This window comes from Amblyraja radiata, unplaced genomic scaffold, assembly GCF_010909765.2.
Source record: "Amblyraja radiata isolate CabotCenter1 unplaced genomic scaffold, sAmbRad1.1.pri S124, whole genome shotgun sequence".
NCBI classification, from domain to species: Eukaryota; Metazoa; Chordata; class Chondrichthyes; order Rajiformes; family Rajidae; genus Amblyraja; species Amblyraja radiata.
In genome coordinates, this window is record NW_022630110.1 from 41609 (window position 1) to 58157 (window position 16549).

The 16549-nt window shown below is 49.4% G+C and overlaps 1 long non-coding RNA gene across 1 annotated transcript; it reads left to right on the forward strand.

Annotated features, from left to right (window-relative positions):
• Nucleotides 1-248: 248 nt before the first annotated feature.
• Nucleotides 249-16300, forward strand: LOC116969217. The gene is made up of 3 exons (XR_004410682.1): nt 249-286; nt 6802-6804; nt 16291-16300. It is a non-coding gene; the product is annotated as an uncharacterized LOC116969217 (long non-coding RNA).
• Nucleotides 16301-16549: the final 249 nt, after the last annotated feature.

A 16549-nucleotide genomic window follows, 5' to 3' on the forward strand; every position in this document is an offset into this window, starting at 1 on the left:
CTTTGAACGATTCAATCAGATCAGAACCTGTTGGAATAATTTCATGGAATGAGTCTGAGTTGCATTTTGACGAAAAGGACAAATTCCGTACAGAGAAATGAATGTCCTGTACCTTCTTCCCCCATTGCTTTCAGCAACTCGTCCAGTTTGGGGAGCAGGTGGTGCATTTTCACGAAACATTTCCATATCAGTTTACGGACCTGCGGCTCTTTCTCATTCACCAGGTTGAGGAGAAGTATGGAGCCAGCCGCACGGCTTCCTCTCTTCGTGCGTTTGATGACTTGCTGTGAAGAGCGTAGAGACAAGGAGTTATATAGCTGTACTGCACGGAAACGGAACCCTCTGCTAACCTTGTCGATGGATTTACTGGAGTCACAGTGCCTTAAGTGGTAGAGTGATAGAGCAGTATACCACAGGGAGACAGGCCATTCAGCCCACATTATCCATGCCAACCAAGATACACTTGTAAGCTAGGGCCATTTGCCTGCATTTGACCTACAGCCCCGTAAGCCCCTCCTATCCACTCATCAGTCTGAATGTACTTTGAAATCCCTAATGTTATCTGCTTTTCCAGCTTCTTCTGGCATTGTGTTCCAGATATGGACTGCTCTCAAAGTAAACCTGCTCTCAAAGTAAACCAGATCCCACCTAAATTTCTCCCATCTCCCCTCAAACCTGCACCCTCCAGTTTGTGGACCCTTTATCCTGGAAAACAAGACTGTGTTCCCTTTATCCCAGCATGTCTTTGTCTTGCACACCTCAGTAAAGTCACCCCTCATTCTCTTGCACACCAAAGAAAAAAATATCCCAGCCTACTTAACCTCCCCATATAACTCAAGAAGCAGGCCTGGGCATCCTGGTTAATCTAGCCTGTATCATTTCCAACTGAACGACAAGATTAATAAGGAAGATATTGTGAAGGAGCGAGACAGACTCACGTCAAATAGGAAAGCAAGGAATTGCTCAGGGATGGACTTCCCGGACATATGAAGCAGTGAATGCAGTGGCCGGCTGGGTCTTCGTAACTGAGAGCATTACAGTCCCATACCGGAGTTGGGAATTAGGGATTGTGGAGTATCTGGAGTATCAATGGGATCAAATTCCTCTGCCTTTCACTATTCAAAATGACCTCTCAAGCCACTCTGAAGCACAATGCGGGCGCGTGTGAATGGGGAACAGGAAGTTCTGCACCATCCGACTTCATCAATTAAGTGGGGGAAGGAACTGCAGATGCTGGTTCATGCCAAAGATAGACACAACATGCTGGAGCCAGGCAGCATGGAGATGGGTCAGGCAGCATCTCTGGAGAAAAGGCACAGGAACAGATGTTTCCCTCTCCCCTGACTTTCAATCTGAAGAAGGATCTCAACCCGAACCTTCACCCATTTCTTTCCTCCAGAGATATCCTGCCCGACCCGTTAAATTGCTCCAGTGTTTTGCTTCTTTCATCGATTAACACATGCGCATCCCTCACCGCCGCAATGCAAGAGAAAATGCATCCTCTTTAATCAAATAAAACAAAGCGTTCGAAGAATACTTCAGGTCGAGCAGCAGCTATCAAGGCACAAGGACAGGTGGCATTTTGGTGTGGAACCCTTCTTAAGATTCTGAACCGAAGTATCGTTTGTCAGTTCCCTGCTGAGACTGAAACATTTTTTCTATGAACCTGGTATGATACAATACTAAAAACAATATTCTACACTGTGTGCACCCCCCCCTTGCTCTATGTATTGCACTTGAGATTGTCCAAAAAGGAAGAAAGATTCTAAGGAGAGTAGGAGGAAACCGTGGCTGACAAGATAATTTAGGGATAGATTAACACTATAAGAAAAGATATATAACACAGCAAAGAGTAGCCGGAAGCCAGACGATTGGGAAACATTCATAGGACAACAGAAGGAAACAAAACATGCAACACGTGATGAAGTACGAAGGGAAGCTGGCCAGGAATATAAAGAAGGACAGTAAAGGCTTCTAGAAATAGTGGACGCATTGGTGATCATTTTCCAATGTTCAATAGATTCAGGATCAGTTCCTGTGGATTGGAGGATAGCTAATGTTTCCCCACTTTTCAAGACAGGAGCGAGAGAGAAAATGGGGAATTACAGCCGTTAGCCTGACTTCGGTGGTGGGAAAGGTGCTGGTGTCAATTATTAAAGAGGTGATAATGGGGAATTTGGATAGCAGTAAAAGGATTAGTCCAAGTCAACATGGATTTATGAAAGGGTTGACTAATCTTCCGGAATTTTTTGAGGATGTGACAAGTAAAATGGATGAAGGGGAGTCAGTGGATGTAGTGTATCTAGACTTTCAGAAAGCCTTTGATAAGGTCCCGCACGGGAGACTGGTGACTAAAATTAGAGCACATGGTATTGGGGGTAGGGTGTTGACATTGATTGAAAATTGGTTGGCAGACCGGAAGCAAAGAGTAGGAGTGAATGGGTGCTTTTCAGAATGGCAGGCAGTGGCGAGTGGAGTGCCACAATGCTCAGTGTTGGGGCCACAACTGTTTACCATATATATTAATCATTTGGAAGAGGGAATTAGGAGCAAAACTAGCAAGTTTGCGGACGACACTAAGCTGGGTGGCAGTGTGAACTGTGAATAGAATGTTATTAGGTTGCAGGGTGACCTGGACAGGCTGAGTGAGTGAGCAGATGCGTGGCAGATGCAATATAATATAGATAAATGTGAGGTTATCCGCTTTGGCGGCAAAAACAAGGGGGCAGATTATTATCTCAATGGGGTTAGGTTAGGTAAGGGGGAGGTGCAGCGATACCTAGGCGTCCTTGTACACCGGTCACTGAAAGTTGGCTTACAGGTACAGGAGGCAGTGAAGAAAGCTAATGGAATGTGGGCCTTCATAATAAGAACATTTCAATATAGGAGTAGAGAGGTTCTTCTGCAGTTGTATAGGGCTGTGGCGAGAGTATTGTGTACAGTTTTGGTCTCCTAATTTGAGGAAGGACATCCTTGTAATTGAGGCAGTGCAGCGTAGGTTCACGAGATTGATCCCTGGGATGGCGGGACCGTCATATGAGGAAAGATTGAAAAGATTAGGCTTGAATTCACTGGAGTTTAGAAGGATGAGGGGATATCTTATAGAAACATATAAAATTATAAATGGACTGGACAAGCTGGATGCAGGAAAAATGTTCCCAATGTCCAGAACCAGGGGGCCACAGTCTTAGAATAAAGGGGAGGTCATTTAAGACTGAGGTGAGAAAAAGCTTTTTCACCCAGAGAGTTGTGAATTTGTGGAATTCCCTGTCACAGAGGACAGTGGAGGCCAAGTCACTGGATGGATTTAAGAGAGAGTTAGATAGAGCTCTAGGGGCTAGTGGAGTCAATGGATATGGGGAGAAGGCAGGCACCGGTTATTGATTGGGGACGATCAGTCATGATCACAATGAATGGCGGTGCTGGCTCGAAGGGCCGAATGGCCTCCTCCTGCACCTATTTTCTATGTCAATTATATTGCGCAGGCCCGACCACCAGGCCCCGTCACTGTCCTCCCGTGTGCGATGGCCGGCGGCCCAGACCCCGCCCCGCCCGCCCTGATCCACCGGAGCCTCTCACCGCGTCAGACCAGGCCGGCCCGGCCCGGTTACTCACGGCTCATCCCGCCCGCTGCCCCGGACACCGAGAAGAGAGAAGAGACCGGCGGCGGCAGTGGTGGATGGGGGGCTCAGCCGGAATGGACGGCACGGCCAAGATGGAGCCGACCCGCACTGACGGTGAGAGAGAGGGAGAGGGAAGAAGAGGAGAAAGACAAAGAAAGAGAGAGGAGAGGATGAGGAGGAGAGAGAGAGGAGAGGAGAGAGAGAGATGCGGGGGGGAGTTGAGGAGGAGAGAGGGGGGGGAGGAGGGAGAGAGAGACATATCTGCGTGTTGGGAGGCTGAGAGGGGCAGGAATAGGGCGAAGAGGGCTCAGGAGAGAGGGCGGAGACAGTCCGGGGGACGGGAGTGAGGGAGTGAGAGGATGGGGGTTAGAAAAGGGTAGAAGTGAGTAGCGGGGGGGGGAGCATGGAGCAAAGGGACGGGGGGGGTATGGGTATTCTAAGTAGGAGTGACTTTGGTGCCCGGGGGGATGAATGGGGTGGGCAGCGGAACTGGGGGGAGATAGAGGGGTCAAGTGGAGTCCAAGGAAGGGGGTCGGAGAGCCTGGTGGGGGGTCACACTGTTGGGGGTGGGGAGGGAGGGGGAGGGACCAAAGGGGGGAGGCGAGGAGCAGGAGGCGGCAGAGGGTAAGGGGGCATGGAAGCCACAGATACGGAGGTCACGTTCTTTGGGTGGTGGGAGGGTGTTGCAGTTTAGGAAGTCAAACCAGGGCAGGATCTTCACTGTGAATGGCGGGGCACTGGGGAAATAGACAATAGGTGCAGGAGTAGGCCATTCGGCGCTTTGAGCCAGCACCGCCATACAATGTAATCATGGCTGATCACCCCGAATCAGTACCCCGTTCCTACCTTCTCCCCATATCCCTTGACTCTGCTATCTTTGAGAGCCCTATCTAGCTCTCTCTTGAAAGTATCCAGAGAATCGCCCTCCACCGCCCACTGAGGCAGATAATTCCACAGATTCACAACTCTTTGTGAGAAAAAGTGTTTCCTCGTCTCTGTTCTAAATGGCTTAGCCGTTATTCTTAAACTGTGCCCCTGGTTCTGGACTCCCCCAACAACGGGAACATGTTTCCTGCCTCTAGCGGGTCCAATCCCTTAACAATCTTATATGTTTCAATAAGAACCCTCTCATCCTTCTAAACTCCAGCGTACAAGCCCAGCCGCTCCATTCTCTCAGCATATGACAGTCCCTCCCATCCCGGGAATTAACCTTGTAAACCTACGCTGCTCTCCCTCAATAGCAAGAATGTCCTTCCTCAAATTAGGGGACCAAAACAGCACACAGTACTCCAGGTGTGGTCTCACTGCGACTCTGTACAACTCTGAGCCTTGTGGATTGTGTGGAGCCGAGGAATCTAGGAATGTGTGTACGAGTTGGGCCGAAGGGCCTCTTTCCAACGCTCTATCACTATGACAAAGTGCTGGAGTAACTCAGCGGGTCAGGCAGCATCTGTGGAGAAGATAGACACAAAGTGCTGGATAACTCAGCGGGTCAGGCAGCATATGTGGAGAGAGGAATGGGTGGCGTTTTGGGTCGACACCCTTCTTTGGTTTGGTTTAGTTTAGAGATACAGCGTGGAAACAACGGGTCTTTTGGCCCACGGAGTCCGCGCCGACCAGCTATAACCCCGTACACTAGCACTATCCCACGCACATTAGGGACAATTTAGCAATTTTGCGGAGGCCGATTAATTTACAACACTGAACATCTTTGAAAAGTTGGAGGAAACCGGAACACCCAGAGTAAAAATCCCTGCAGGGCAAGGGGAGAGCGTACAATCTCCGCACAGACAGCACCCGTAGTCAGGATCGGCCCCGGGTCTCTGGCGGTGAGGCAGCAACTGTACCGCTGCGCCAGTGTGCCGCACTGAATTATATAACGGTTTCCGCCGCCATAAACACACTCAATATGTGCTAGTAATGTCCTGTTTGCCAGCTTGTTGACCCTCTGTGTTCCCCTCCTGCAGGGTTTAGGAGCAGTTGCTGTGGACGAAGAGACGGGGACGTGAGCGGCTATTGAGGGCAGCCAGAGTGCCAGTGAACCCCCCACACCGGCCAGCGTCCTTTCACCTGCCCGCTCTGTGGCAAGGACTTTCCCCGCTCCTCCAGCCTACTGGCACACCGCCACGTGGATAGATAGGCGCTCTTTAGGTAAACACAAAATGCCGTACGGAATGGGTAACGTTTCGGGTCGAGACCCTCTTCAGTCTCGTGCTGAAATGTCACCCAGTCCTTCCCTCCAGAGACGCTGCCTGTCCCGCTGAGTTACTCCAGCATTTAGTGTCCTTTTTTGTAAACCAGCATTTCAGTTCCTTGTTTATTAACCATTCTGGTTAACCATCTCTGCACCTTCCCCAAAGCCTCCACATCAGTCCTGTAATGGAGTGACCAGAACTGTATGCAATACTCCAAATGCTACCTGACAATGTCCCTTAAAAGCTGCACATATACATTCCTCTCTCCTTATCTTTTTTTTTTTTTCCTTTTTTTTTTTCCAGTTAGTCCAAAGTCGGTTTTAGGGGGAAACGTTAACTTTTCTATGTGGGGGACGGGGGCAGGTTAAGGGGGAAACCGTTTCCCAGTCTCTTCCTGACGAACACGCGACTATTCCTCCGAGTCGCGTCCTCGCTCCCCACCTCGCGGCCTACCAGCTGGATCGGAGCGGCCTTTCCTGCCGGGGACCGGGAACCGGACCAGGGCTGCTACAGCAGCGGCGCAGCGCTGGAGTCACCGCGGAGCGGGCGATGCCTACCTGGGTCGCCGTTTGGAGCTCCGCAGCATTGAGCCGCTGCTCCAGCATCGTGGAGCTCTGGTGCGGAAAGCTTCCAACGCGGGCGTCGCTGAACAACATCGTGGAGTCCTGGGGCGCCTTGCAGAGGGTCTACAGCAGCAGTCTCCACCCGGCGCGGCCTACGGACTTTGGAAGCCGCCGACTCCGGTAGGAGGGGGCCGACTCTGGCGTCCACGCCGCTGAGGGCGTCCCGCAGCCCCGACGTCGGACTTGTATCACCCCGGCGAGCGGTCCTGGACATCGGGCCGCCCGTAGCTGCAACTGTGGAGGCTCGGGGAGGCCCTGACCACGAGGAACAGTGGAGGAAGAGACTGACTTTGGTGCCTTCCCACACAGTGGGAAACTTTGATTCTGCTGTGTGGGGATGTTTTATGTTAAATTCTATAGTGTGTTGCATCCTTTATTTTTATTTTTATTGTATGGCTGTATGGGAATTTCATTTCACTGTGCCATCTGGCACATGTGACAATTAAATCTATCTTGAATCTTGAATCTTGAATCTTATCTCACATCCTTTAATCTTCTTATTTCTCCTCGCCTCTGCACTTACTTCACTCATCTGCCGATCACTCCCTCACCTCTTAACATAGTGTGAGTCTGAAGAAGGGTCCTGACCCGAAATGTCACCTATCCATGTTCCCCTTAGATGCTGCCTGACCCGCTGAGTTACTCCAGCACTGTGTGAAATGTCACCTATTCATGTTCTCCAGAGATGCTGCCTGACCCGCTGAGTTACAGCAGCACTTCATGTTAGAGTCATAGAGTGATACAATGTGGAAACAAGACCTTCGGCCCAACTGCCCACGCCGACCAACATGTCCTGGGTACACTAGTCCCACCTGCCTGCATTTGGTCAATATCCCTCCAAACTTGTTCTATCTATGTACCTGTCTATAACTGTTTCATAAACGTTGGGATAGTCCCAGCCTCAACTTCCTCCACCGGCAGCTTCTTCCATACACTCACCACACTCTGTTGAAAAGTTACCCCTCAGATCCGTGTTAAATCTTTTCCCCATCTCCTTGAACCCATGTCCTCTGGTCCTCGATTCCCCCACTCTGGGCAAGAGATTCTATGCATCTAAATAAATTGTGTTCTATGCAAGATTCCAGCATCTGCGGTTTCTTGTGGCTCCCTCACCTATATCCACCTATCACTTCTGAAGAAGGGTCTCAAGCTGAAACATCACCCATTCCTTCTCTCCAGAGATGCTGTCTATCCTGCTGAGTTACTCCAGCATTATGTATCCTCCTATCACTTGCCAGGCTTTGTCCCGCCCCCAACTCTCTTTTCCAGCTTCCTCCCCCCACCCTCTCCAATCAGTCTGAAGAAGGGTCCTGACTCAAAACGTTGTCTGTCCTTTCTCTCTAAAGTGGTGGAGGAACTCCGTGGGTCAGGCGGCATCTGTAGAGGGAAGCCAATCCAAGGCGACCTCACCTTTCCAACTTTCTCCACCCCCCACACCAAGCAGTCTGAAGAAGGGTCCTGACCTAGAATCTTGCCTGTCCATGCTCTCCAGAGGTCCAAGTTACTCCAGGAGATTGTGTCTCTTTTTATAAACCAGCATCTGCAGTTCCTTGTGTCTAAACTAGGCGTGCATTTCACCCTACACTTGCGCTTGGTCTGCCAAGGCCTGCTGGATCTCCCGGTTGCCAACCATTTTAACTCCCCTTCCCATTCCCACACTGGTCTTTCTGTCCTGGGCCTCCTCCATTGCCAGAGTGAGGTGACACGCAAACTGGAGGGACAGCATCTCAAAGCTTACAGTACCAATGACATGAACATTGAATTATCCAATTTGAACGGACATCCCCCCCTCTCCCCTCGTGGGGCCATCGCTTCGTCATTCCTCTGTCTTCTTCTCGCTGGCGAAAGGCGTCAGGATTAATCCGGAGTCACCGCTTCCCGTATTTTAAGTATGTTTTAAAAAGTACGTTTTAGCGTTTCTAGGTTTGTTTTACATGGGGGGGGGGGGGGGGGAATTGGGGGAAACTTTTTTTCAGTCACTTCCCTCGACGGAGATGCGATTTTTCTCCTTTGCCGAGGATCGCCCGTGAGAAGCTCCAACCTCGGGGCCTGTGGACTTTAACACCGTGAAGCCCGCGGTCTCCGGTAAGAAGAGGCCGACTCGGGAGCTCCATGCTGCGGAGTGTTCCAATCCTTCCCGACGCCGATGTTTCGATCATCCCGGCGCGATGGCTTTGGACATCGGACCGTCGGCAGCGGCGACAGCGGAGGGTTCAACAGCCCCGACCACGGGTGAACAAACGAGGAAGATGATTGAACTTTATTACCTTCCATCACAGTAAGGAATGTGGATTCCGCTGTGGTGGATGTTTCTGTTCAATTTTATTTTATGTGGCTGTGTGTCTTGTTGCTTTTTACTTAGTATGGCTGTATGGTAACTCAAATATCACTCTACCTTAATTGGTACATGTGACAATAAATTTGAACTTGAAAAGCTTTCCTCTATATCTATCTATCTCCATAATTATAAAACTCTGATCCTGGATGTGTGTGTGTTATTGTTTTTTGTGTTGTCACATGTTCTCGAAAAAACAACGCGCTAATAAACCCCCCCCCCCCTCTCTCTCTTCCCCCCCCCCCCCCCACTTCTTCCACCCCCCTCCTTCTCCCCGCTCCTCCTACCACCCTCCCTCTTCCCCTCTGATCTTGGATGTGTGTGTGTGTGCTTATTTATTTGTTTGTGTGTTGTCACATCTTCTCGAAAAAACGACCTGCTAATGACCCCCTCTCTCCCCCCTCACTTCCTCCCTTCTCACTGTGTCTGCCCCCTCTCTCTCTCTGCCCTCTCCCCCTCGACGCGCCTGCGAGTTGGGAGCTCTCTTCCACCCCCTCCCCCTCAGCATACACTACACCCCATCCGCCACCCTCCCGCCCTCTTCTCTCTCTCTCCCTCCTCTCTCCCCTCCCCCCTCCTCTCTCTCCCCCCTGCCTCTCTCTCACTTGGGCGCTCACTTCATTCCCCTCCACCCCTCTCTCCCACCCCTTTCGCCCCCTGACTCCTCCCTCTCTGTCCCTCTCTCTCTGTTACTCTCTCTGTCTCTGTCCCCTCTGTCTCTGCCTTCTCTCTCTACCGCCCCCCCCCCCCCACACACACACACACCTCTCCCTCTCTAGACGCGCCTGCGAGTGGGGAGGATGCAGTGAGTGGATAGGGCGGGGGTGGGGTAAAAGGAGCCAATAAATAATCTATATTACTAAAAGTCTGATCTTGACTGCTATTTGGCCCACTGTGCTGCAATTTCCGAGAGAACGCCGCCACCTACGGCCGTCATTTTTGGCCACCTCGCTCAGAGCTCCCCTCCGCCTTCCTGGACCAGTGGATTTTTCCCATCGATAAAGATCAGAGAGATATTAATGTTTGTTTTTTAATCCCCATTCTCTCTGCTGCCCCCGCTGGCGGCAGGGGGAGGGACTATAAAACCCGGAAGTGTTGTGCCCTCACTCAGTCTCTGCCAGACCCAGGAAGCTAGAGGGTCACGACTCTCTCACGGTGAATCCCCTCGGTGTGGTTTTCAGAGAACGGATGAGTTTTTGTCGGCTTGCTTGCTTGCTCAGTGTTTTTTTCCCCAATTGCTTGACTTTTTAAAGGACTTTCTCGCAACAATGTGTGAATGAGTTTCTGTGTGTGTGTATGTGTGAATGAGTCCGTGTGTGTGTGAATGAGTCTGTGTGTGTGTGAGTGTGAGTGAATGAGTCTGTGTGTAAATTAGTCTGTGTGTGTGTATGTGTGAATGAATCTGTGTGTATGTGTGAATGAGTCTGTATGTATGAATGAATCTGTGCGTATGTGTGAATGAGTCTGTGAGTGTGAATGTGTCTGTGTGTGTGAATGAGTGTGTGTGTGCATGTGGCTGTGTGTGTATGTGTGAATTAGTCTGCGTGTGTGTGTATGTATGTATGTATGAATCTGTGTGTGTATATGAGTGTGCGAATGAGTCTGTGTGTATGTGTGAATGAGTCTGTGTGTGTATGTGTGAATGAATCTGTGAGTGTCTATGTGTATGTGTCTGTGTGTGTATATGAGTGCGTGTATGTATGAGTGTGTGTGTGTGTGTATATGAGTGTGTGTATTTCTATATGAGTCTGTGTGCGTGTGTACAGTATGTATGAGTCTGTGCGTGTATATGAGTCTATGTGGCTGTGTGTGTGTGTGAGTCTGTGTTTGCGTGTGTGAGTCTGTGTTTGGGTGTGTGTGTGTGTGAGTTTGTGTGTGAGTGTATGAGGTGGAGGGTGTGTGTGATCAACAAATAACAAATAGTACAAATAATATCGTCTTTTGCAGTTCAGAGCTTATGTGTTATGTTTAATAGCGTGATTGCTGTCAGGAAGAAGCTGTGCCTCGATGTAGATGTTACAGTTTTCAGTTTACAAAGGTCCGACGCGACTCCAGAAGTCGTGCATCAGTCAGTCCACAAGTCGTGAGAGTCAGTCAGTCCAAAGGCCATGAGTTAATCCCAAGGCAGTGCGTGAGTCCATAGGTCATGAGTAACATCTACATCTATGGAAAATAGCGCCGGTGAGACGGCAGCCTGTCGCGTGCAGCTGTGTGTAGTGTATATTTATTTTAGTATTATATAGGATTATTAGTGTGTATGCTTAGTTAGTATTTTAGTAGACTACATATAAGTGTTATAGCTACACCTATTGCGTGTTGTTGAGTTCTTAATCAAGACTTAACCATACTATCTGGGGGAACGGGAGTGGAGTGGAAATTTGTGCCTGATATCGGCCAGACGGGCGGAGCAAACTGCCGTGGTATATACCCGTCAGGAACTGCTAAGCCTGGTACATGGCTCAATATTCGGGATTCGACATGACATATCGAGGGAACTCTTACAGAGGAGACATCGGGGAACGCGTGCAGGGGTGAAGAGAAACAAGAGGAGGTTGACGAGAACATGGAGAGAGACTTTCAAACCAGCCCTTCCATCTATCACCATGGGAAATGTTCGCTGTCTAACGAACAAATTAGACGAATTAGAAACCCTGGTCAGGTACCAGAAAGTGTACCGGGAGAGCAGCATTGTTAGCCTGACAGAGACGTGGCTGACGGAACACACGCCCGATTCTTTGATCAGTTTCACCGGCTTCAGGTCGATACGAGCGGACAGGGACACCGGAGCGAGCGGTAAGCAGAAAGGTGGGGGGCTTTTACTGCTCGTCAACAACAAGTGGTGTAACCCTAATCACGCTACTATCAAAGAACGGATATGCAACAAGGACATTGAACTTTTAGCGGTTAGTTTAAGACCATATTACCTACCCAGGAAGTTCACTGTGGTGGTAGCCATTGTTGTTTATATTCCTCCATCTGCCAAGGCGGAAGTCGCGTGTGACGTGCTGCACACCACTATAGCGGGACTCCAGTCCAGGTACCCAGAGGCGTTCATTGTTGTGTCTGGAGATTACAACCATGTCTGTCTCTCTAAGACTTTGCCCACTTTTAAACAGTTTATTGACTGTACAACCAGAGGCGATAAAACGATGGATCTTTTGTATGCAAATGTGAAAAATGCATACAAATGTACTGCACTGCCCCCTCTTGGTCGATCAGACCACGACATGCTACATCTCTCTCCCTCCTACACCCCAGCTGCCAAGAGGCTGCCTGTCACCACCAGAACATCAAGAGACTGGTATCCTGAGGCAGATGAAGCCCTGAGGTATTGTTTTGAGACAACAGATTGGGATGTGTTCTGTGAGGAGTATGGGGAAGACATTGACGGACTAACAGAATGCATTACCCATTACATCAATTTCTGTTATGATAACATCATGCCATCCAGGGTAATTCGTTGCTACCCTAATAACAAACCTTGGATTACCAGCAGCCTGAAGGCCTTACTAAATGAGAAGAAAAAGGCTTTCAGGGAGGGCGACAGGAATAAAATCAAAGAACTTCAAAAGGAACTGAAGGTGAGGATTAAGGAGGGGAAAGAAGCCTATAGGTTCAAATTAGAACGACAGCTGCAGCAAGATGGTGTGAAGCAGGTATGGGCTGGAATGCGAAAGATCACGGGCATGAAGCAGAAAGGTGGTACACTGCCTGATGGTGAACAGAGTCTGGCTGATGATCTGAACAGATTTTCAACAGATTTGACTGCCCCACACCACCCCAGCCTCCCCCACCTGGTCTGCTGACCATTGCTGCTTCCTCTCCACCTCCCCTCCCTCTCTCCATCATCTCCATCACTCCTGAGATGTCACATGTACGGAGTCCCCTCTTTCCATCTGCCACTCCACCGGCAGCCCCACCTATGACTCTTCATACTGCTCAGGTCAAGGTGATGCTGGACAGACTGAAGCCAGGGAAAGCAGTGGGGCCTGATGACACCAGCCCAAGGCTACTGAAGACTTGCTCTTCAGAGCTGTGTGGTATTCTAACACACCTGTTCAACCTGAGCTTGCGTCTACAGAAGGTTCCAAGGCTGTGGAAAACATCTTGCCTGGTACCTGTCGCAAAGAAGACCCATCCCACTCTCCACAATGACTACAGACCAGTAACGCTCACTTCACATATAATGAAGACATTTGAGAGACTTGTCCTTTCCTACATTAGGACTAGTGTGTCAAATCAAATGGATCCTTTACAGTTTGCATATCAGCCTAACATCAGTGTCGATGATGCCCTCATTTACATGCTGCAGAGGGTGTACACACATTTGGACACTACTGATGCATCTGTAAGGATTACATTTTTGACTTCTCAAGCGCCTTCAACACAATTCAGCCCCGACTGCTAGGGGAAAAGATGGAGAAGATGAAAGTGGATCCAGCACTGGTACTGTGGTGTTTGGATTACCTTTCCCTCAGACCACAATACGTGCGCCTACAGAACAGTGTCTCGGGCACCATCTTGAGCAGCACAGGGGCTCCACGAGGAACTGTGCTGGCTCCGTTCCTGTTTACCATCTACACAGCGGATCTCCAATATAACACCAACAGCTGCTTTTTGCAGCAGTTTTCGGATGACACAGCTGTTGTCGGCCTCATTAAAGGGGGCAATGAGGAGGAGTATAGAGACATAATAAGTAACTTTGTGGAGTGGAGTGCACACAATAACCTCCATCTTAACACCAAAAAAACCAAGGAGATAGTTGTGGACTTCAGGAGGGGGAGGAGGAGGACTCAAGCAACACCAATCACCATTAAGGGCACTGAGGTGGAGGTGGTCGCTAACCACAGGTACCTTGGGGTGCAGCTTGACAGTGAGCTGGACTGGAAGTGTCATATGGAGGCGGTGTACAGGAAGGGACAAAGCCGACTGTATTTTTTAAGGAGGCTGAGGTCATTTAACATCTGCCAACCCCTACTGTGCAGTGTCTACCATTCAGTGGTGGCCAGTGCTCTGTTTTTTGCTGTGACCTGTTGGGGAGATGGCGCCCGCATAGCGGACAAAAACAGACTGGACAAGCTGATCAGGAAGGCCGGCTCAGTGGTCGGGGCTGAGCAACGAACGGTCCAGCAGGTGGCAGAGGCCAGAACTCTGAACAAACTGGGTTCAATAATGACCAACCCCACTCACCCACTCCATGCCCTGAAGGTGATCAAGAGCAGCATCTTCAGTCAGAGACTGATTGCACCAATGTGCAAAACTGAGAGACATAGGAATTCCTGTTTACCAGCTGCTATAAGGTTATATAATGCGCATAAATAACTGCACTTTTTTTAAATAATTGTATTTTAACTTGTATTTTAACTTGTATTTTAACTTGTTAAGTATGGAAGCCATTTGAGGAAATGTGTGGTGTTATGTCTGTCTTGAAGCTGTCGTGGCACTGTAATTTCCTGTAAAGGATTATTAAAGGTATAATCAATCAATCAGTAGCTCACCACCCCCCCCCCCCCCTCCTCGACTGACATCCCCCACCTCAAGACGCTGTCCTCCGCCTGGCTATAGGATGCACGCCCTACTGGAGCCGCCCACATCCCCTGCATGAGGACCCCCCCCCCTTCTCATCAGCTCACGAGAGCCCCTGCCTGAAACTGTGCCCCTCTCTTTGCTGCACGACGTTTACCACCTCCCACCCCACCCTGACAGCCACCGCCTCAAAAAATGTTTTGCACGACTTCTTCAGTGTTCATTAACAACTGAAATTGTCTTTAGGCTGCTTTTTCGACATCATGTCAGGAAAAGTTAGAGGTCAAGGTGACTGTGGCTATTGCAGTAGCATCTCTGGGATAGCAGCTACGTTAATGCCTGGTGGAAGAACTACACATTCTCGATTCAAGATACCCATCCAAGTGGCTGCGAGATACATTCTGCAACATCGAGAAGAACTCTAAGACGGCACATTTCATGAGGCAAGTGAGAGATATTGTTTGGGATGAATGATTAGGAGAGAAAGCTTTGAAGCGGTGGACAGATCTCTTCAAGATGTCTTCAGCAATCACTAAGCCTTTTGGTTGAAAGATGAAGGGAAATGTCAAAGGTTTCCTGAAGGATGAAACATCGCCCAAGAATGTTGTAATTAATAGCGTGCTTCGTTGAATGATGACCTGAGATAAATTCTCAGATTTTCTTTCATAAAATTTGACCGCTGAATTTCTCTATATTAAATGGTCTCTTTTTATCAACAGGAAATGGTCATCAAGAGGCAGTGATCAGCAGAACACAACAAGAGACACAACAAGACACAGAACAAGTAAGAACTTAATAATTCTCCTCTTTAACATTTAAATTGTTCTAATATTTTAATAGTCATTCACATTTTAAACTTTAATAAATCCTTGTTGCACTTGTGATGCCTGTGTATTCTTCATCACAATAGGAACCTAATAGGCAGGAGTGGCTGCTCTGTGGGAGAGCCACTAAGAGTGCATGGGGGGAGGTTGTGGGGAGATGCACTGAATGTGTGGGTGGGCGGGGAATGGCAAGGTGCTGAGTGGGGGGTGAAGGTAGGCGGGGTGACTGAGTGAACTGCCAGCGTACCAAGCGTGAGTGACTGCACTGCCAGCCCACGAGCCATGAGTTAGTCAACTGTCAGCCCACCAGCCGTAAGTGACTAAACTGCCAGCCCAATAATCTATTCAGTCCACCCTCTCCCCCATCTCTCTCTCACAGTCTGTCACCTGTTTTGGGCAGAATTTCTGGCAGTTTCTCAGCTGCCTGGTCCGAGTGATTGTACTGCTAGGCCTCAGTGACTGAGCTGCCAGCCCAAAAATCCATTCGGCCCACAAACTCCATACTAGTCCTCTGGAAACCAGTATATTCGGCCCACAACACTCATACTAGCGCAACAGAACGCGCCCTCCCCCCCCGCCCCCCCCCCCCCCCCCCGCACTGGCCAGCAATATTGGAATTGGTGGAGAGGTGGAATATTGCGTTGCGTGACCGGCCCTCCCGTTTAAGCTGGGACCCGACGGGTCCCACTTAGTCTAGTATAAACTATAAATAATAATGACAGGGAACATAAAAACGGACTGCAGACGTTTTTATAGATATGTGAAGAGAAAAACATTAGTTAAAACAAATTAGGTCCCTTGCAGTCAGAAACAGGTGAATTGATCTTGGGGAACAAGGACATGGCAGCCCAATTGAATAACATTAGTGGTTCTACCTTCACTAAGGAAGACATAAATAATCTGCCGGAAATAGCAGGATACAGATGGGATAGCAGCACATTTGGAAAGTGGTGAAATCATTGGAAAAAGTCAGCATGGATTTATGAAAGGTAAATCATGTCTGACGAATCTTATAGAATTTTTCGAGGATGCACCTAAATTCTATGTCTCTATGTTTCTATGATGAGAAGGGGTGGGGGGGGGGGGTGAGATTGCGCCGGGCCTGTGAGTTCAGCAGGGTAATGGTGTTGGGGAATAAGCTGTTCCTTAGCCTGCTGGTGCGAGACTCCTGATCGGATGAGGGCAAACAGTCCATGGTTGGGGTATGACGGGATCCTTAATGATGTTGCCAGCCCGTCTCGGACACCGTGTGCGGTGAAGGACAGCCATGGCAGGGAGAGGGGCACCGATGATGTGATGGCGGTTTTCACCACCCGTTGCAGTGCCTTCCTGTGAGCTGTGTTGCAGACGCTGTACCCAACCGTGAAGCACGTGGTCAAGATGCTTTCTATGATACAGCGGTAGAAGTTGGACAGGATCGTGG